Source organism: Nomascus leucogenys, chromosome 20 (assembly GCF_006542625.1).
Source record: "Nomascus leucogenys isolate Asia chromosome 20, Asia_NLE_v1, whole genome shotgun sequence".
Taxonomy (NCBI): Eukaryota; Metazoa; Chordata; class Mammalia; order Primates; family Hylobatidae; genus Nomascus; species Nomascus leucogenys.
The window spans coordinates 7,672,244-7,677,995 of NC_044400.1; the positions used below are offsets into that span (position 1 = coordinate 7,672,244).

The following is a 5,752-nucleotide window of genomic DNA, read 5'->3' on the forward strand; positions in this document are numbered from 1 at the left end:
GCTCAATGCAGTTATTTGAATCTCACATTGCATGTTCATCAATCATAGCACTAAAAAAGAGGGGGAAAAACACCAAAGAATTCACATGGGGAAAAAATATGTATATGAAAACCACCTTATTATAGATTTTATAGGGTAGCTGAGGTTATGGCTCCCTTCTTAACTGTAACTCAACTATTCTGTATTCAATGACATTTGTTTCTAATGATTAATTGGTTCACTCACTCGATCATTATATCAGAATGACCACAACATTCAGATTCATGTAATAGCAAACTTTATAAACCTGTATTGTGTAGAGATGTGAAATCTCTATATTTCAGGAGCAGAAGAGTTCTTTCTAGACACCTTACATCAAGGGGACACTGGTCTAATTATTATCGCTTATATAAGCACTCTTATAAATTTTGAAAAATTTTATACATGCAACAAAACATTCCTACATTTGAAGACATTAAGAAAAATCACAGGTGACTCATCTGATCATTTTATATATTAATAAATATTATGACATATATGTGAACACATCACAAATCATATTGGTGTACCAAGAGGCAATTTATGCCTCTCTTAAGTATGTACTGACATAACCTAATATACTAAAATGGGAAGGGGCTTTTAGTCACTGAAATATGCATCGTGTAACAAAGATGAAGAAAATACATGGCTTGTGCCCATCATAAAAAAAGATTCAGACTGAAGGCTTAGCTTTGGTTTTTTCAATTAAATTGTTAAACTGTGCACAGTGATTTTTTTTTAGAACTTGAGACATTTGTGATGTTGGCTGTTTAAATCTTTGTTACCTTCGCTGTGAATTGAAATTGTACATATTTAGTAAATCATGCAGACAAAACAAACTTTTTAGACAATATTTTTATTGGAGAGTTTTCTTTTCCTGTATCCATGTTAAAAAAAAAAAAAAGACCTCCTTTCCCAAAATAAAAATGTCAATACTAAATTTAAAGAAGTATAAAGGAATGATTGCTTCCTTTAGAGCAAAATATTTAAATAAACATGGAGATAATTGGCAACATGTTCTTTTTGGGCTAGTAGGCTGTGTCCAATTTTTTGGGTCTGATGTTTCAGAGGGCCTCTGTTTCAGGGTTGAAGATGATATATTAATCTCGGAATTAAACAAATGCTATTAAATAACAGAAATAAATCCCTCAATCTTCATTTCTATATGAAATATGGAATTAGAGAAACGACACTGAGATGATATGATGCTGAATATGCCACAAGCTAAAACTTTCTCTATTAAACGAGTCACCTACTACCTATAATCTAGCATGACATGTTAAAATGCTCCAAAATACTGAAAATAGAAAATGAACGCTACTGTTCCCATTTGGTCTTGAGATTAATATGACAAAGATTCTAATAATTTTAGTCAAAGAAAATGATGAGTAAAAAATACATGAAGATTAAAGTGATGACAAATGATCTTTTAAGTATTCTAATTGGTCTTTCTCATTCATAGCTTTGATTCCACAGAAATTGCAAATCCTGATTATCCTGATTTGTAAGTGCACCCAGTCAGCTTTCTCTCTTTCACTCCATGGAATATGCCTGTTAGATTTGGAACGAAGGATAAGCCCCCAAAATGTTAAAAATAGACTACTGCCCTGGCAGGAAATTTAGCATTGGCAAGCACAGAACTCAGAAGGAATTGATCTAACATAAGGAAACATTCAGAGAAAGATTTGTGCATTATGATCCTGTTCTGACCATTTTCAGAGCAGTCAAAGGGAAGTAAAGTGTATGTGGGTGTGCGCATGTGTGCGTGTGTGCAGGTTTGCTAAGTTTGTGTGTGTACACTTGAATAGCTGTGTTTTAAAAAAAAAAATACTCAAGACATGGAAAGAGTCTGAAAAGAAGTGCTTTTCAGACATTTTACATTTTGTTATCTTACGTCAAAGACATTTAAAATGTTGATACTGGAAAAATAAAAGGTTCCGAAGACAGCCTCACGAGAAAAAAACTATATAATTTATAAGATATGCCAAAAACAAAATTGAGAAAATATTAAATTATCTTTACTCATTTTATGGGAAATTTAGATTTTAGTTAATGACCTTTCCTTAAACATGAAAAAATCACTTTTATTCATTTCTAAAACGGTATTATTATAGGGTGAAGAAGTACAGTTATACCCATTCTAGTTTTGTTTAGGAAAAGAGAAATAACAGCCTTCAAATTACTTGAAAAAAATGTGGATGAATAAAAGAATGTAAATTTAGAAAGGAAACTCAAGAACATCCCTATGCTCACCGAAAACATTATGGTATAGTTAGTGACCACAAGCAACCCAGACCTTGGTTTTTACGTCTCTTCTGAAAGACACCACTTCCAACACAAACAACATTTCCCAACCCTGTAGTGCAGACCAGGATTGGTGCAGACATAAAGGGAGAACACCAACTATTGAATAACCCTCAACCACTTCCTGAGTCCTGAAACATTCTGTGGAGGTCTACCACTTCATTATTGAACATGCTTAGAAAGTGTGAGCTCATAGGTTTCCGGTTGAAGGTACATCTAAGCAAGAAGGGAAAAAGAGAAGTACTAACCACCCTGCCCAACTTGCTTTAACCCTTTACACACTAGTACTGGAGAGAAAAGTAGGCTTAGAAATAATCAGCCAAACACCCAAGTAGAGCCTTTTCTTTCCCTTTTCTGCAGCGTAAAATGCTTTTGCATTTATCAAAGACAATTCCATGACAAGGGACGTTTCACTCACTTTAAAATAAATGTGGGTGGAACCATCCACAAAATCTTCTAAGAACAAGAGTTCTAACCACAAGAGCTGCTTAATATGTACTTCCTTGACTTTTTAAATGAAAATCAGAATAATGATTTGTACAAAAACTTTCCCAGGAATTGTCATGGCCCCTCACATCAGATGCCTTCATTTACGAACTGGCCTATGTTAACTCCTTTATGGCTTGACCAAATTATAACACACTTCGTGTCTACCCTAAAATTGTCAAAACTCATGTTCTCATTCTTCAGTAAAATTTTCATATGAGTTTAGTAAGAAGAAAATCTTTATGTTTGTAACTTTTGGAAAAATAAAAGCAGTTAATTAATCTACTACCTGCAGATAGGTGAGGAAACTGAAGTCCACATATCCTTGCGACCACATTGGCTGTTTGTTTCTGTCCCACAATGGTCTCTAGAAAACAGTTAAGCATAGATTGTCAGAATCTCAGTCTTCTGCATCATTGTTCAGTGTTCTTTCCAACATGTCACAGTAAAACCCTTCTTCAAATGGCTATGGAAGCATTAGAAGGAATGAGTTAGTTTCTCTACTTCCTACAAGAAGTTCGTTCTGGTCTACAAGAACTCTTCCATGCAAGAGTGCAATGAAAATAATCTACTTTAGAAACGCTTTGTTAACTCTAAGATGTCACATCATCATCTTAGGACTATTCATCGCTTATGGGCTAGAGTCTGTTTTAACTGAGAGCCAGAGACATTCTCAGTTTTGAAAAATGCTCTTTAAAAATTACTGACTGCTGTTGCTACATGTTAGCCACTCATTTTGTTGAAGACTCTTGACAGTGCTCATGGCCATTGGAGAGTGGTGGCTCCATCCAACTTCTCTACCCACAGTTTTCAGCCTGAGCCCACGTTATGAGTCCTCAGTACCATTCTTTCTCTGCTCACGACCTTTCTGAACCCTGAATGCATTGAATGATCCAGTGTGAGGAGGAAACAAGGCAGCAGGTGTACACAGTAAGAGGAGCAGTAGGAATTCATAAATCTGCAATGGGAAAATTGGAACAGACAGAAACAGACCAAAAGGTTAGAGTGTGAAGGAATCTTAGACGCTGTCTCATCCAAAGCCCTGGCTTTTCAAATTCTGGTGTTCCGAGGAAATAAAACCCTAGATCACTCCATAGTTACTGGCAGAGCTGGGACCAGAAGCCAGGTCTCCAGTTATGGCATAGATGTTTTTATTGCTTCTATTGATACTTCTACTACTTGTATGATGCTTTCATTTTATTATATTTAGTGGGCCTGCAAATAATACTAATAAATAACAATAGTTGCATCATTAATAATAGTTCAATCTACTAGTCCCTAGCGTGTGTAAGGCACAATACTAGGTACTATGGGCTACCCAAAAATGAACATGGCAGGATTACCGACCTCAGTCTTCTTACAATCTGGCAGAGGCAGACATACACAAATAAAGATAATACCAAGTTCCAAGTGCCTTAAGAAAGGACTAATGTGGAAGTCTCAACCGTGTTCCCTTCTGTACCCTGCTGCTTCTTCTATTTAAACACAAAATAACACCTTTCTCTCAATAATATATATATTAGTGACTGATACTATATGAGAAGCACTTTGCATGTCCTAGGGATACAGCGGTGAATAAATAGACAATATCTTTGCCTTCAGGGATGTACATTCTCAGGGGGAAAGTAGAAAACAGAACCTTATGGATCACTTCAGATAGTGCTGTTTTGTTGCAGATAAAAGAAGGTGATGTGATCGTAAATGAGATGTAAGTAGCGGACAGTCAGCTGGGAGTGGGCGGAGCCACCAGGAAAAGCCCCTGAGGCGGTGGTGATTGACTTGACTCTGAAGGTTGTAAAGAGGTCAGCCATGGGAAGATGTGCAGTGAGAGCTCCAGAAGAAGGAACAGCAGGTGCAAACACCTGAGGCAGGAATGAGCTTGGCTTTTTTGGAGAATAGAAAGAAGGCCAGCCTGACAAAGCATGGTAGACAAGGGAGAAGGGTGGAGGAGGATGTCAGAGAAATAGAGAAGACAGTTCCCAGGTCATGGGAAGGGTTTATCGTGTGATCTAGTAATAAGCATTTAGGACCAACTCCACGGAATTCAGAGGATCTGGAGGAATAGAACCTCTTAGGTCCTTTGATCCAATGTCATGTTTCCATAGGCGAGAAAACAGTTTATAAATCTATGAGGTTCACTCTGTGGGAACCTGAGGCCTCCTGAGTTATTCTTCTCGGTGACTTGTCCAGAAATGAGCACAGCAACCTGTTTGTGGCCTATTCATAATTACCTCCCCTATAAAAAGAACAGTAACATGACATTCTATGCCCTTCTGATTTTAGAATGAGAGGAATCTCATTTTTCAGATTCACGCAAGACCACCTGCTTTGTGTCTGGTCACAGGCAGATCCGTCAGCCTGGAAAACAGAAATTGTTTGGCTCAAAGAAAGTTTGTATTTTGGAAATGAAAGCACTAGATACAGCCAACAGGACGCCACGGTGGTACGTTACCCTGGAAGCACCTTCCCCAATCAGCATGTCCCAGCACTATCCCCGCAGTTGCCAGTTTGCTCCAAACAGCTGTGCTAGAATCAGGCATGAGCAAGAGCCTCGGCCATTTCCCCTTCCTCTGAACTCCTAAAAAATACAAAAACTCACAGAGCTGAGAGAGAAGCCAATAAGAAGTAAGGAACATGCAGCAGGTGGTACCATCTGTGCCCGGCTAATTCCAGCCAAAACAATCTGCTCCCTAGAGTTCCCAGTTGTGGAGAAGGGAAGAGAATCTGACAGCGGCGGAGCCAGGGGAGGGGGTGTGGGAGGGCAAGTGCCGAGGCTATTATTCTAACACTCAGCCAGTCGGAGGAAGTAGATTATTGATGCCAGTGAACTATTATCTCTTTCCTTTTCTCTTTACAACCACGGTGGGAGATTCCTCCACAGTCTCGCTAAGCTGGCAAGTCTCAGAACCCACACCTGTGAGACAGACATGCAGGCATCACTGTG

At 38.3% G+C, this 5,752-nt stretch overlaps 1 protein-coding gene across 3 annotated transcripts in view; it reads left to right on the forward strand.

The window, feature by feature from the left end:
- Window positions 1–1,031, forward strand: part of ZEB2 (zinc finger E-box binding homeobox 2) — a 135,529-nt gene extending 134,498 nt beyond the window's left edge. For 2 of the 3 annotated variants that reach the window (XM_003267620.3, XM_030801474.1), the window contains one exon: window positions 1–964. This exon is cut by the window's left edge and continues 4,536 nt beyond it. The gene's annotated coding sequence lies outside the window, so the exon portion shown is untranslated. The other variant, XM_030801475.1, reaches the window with a different exon arrangement.
- The last annotated feature ends 4,721 nt before the right edge of the window (window positions 1,032–5,752 follow it).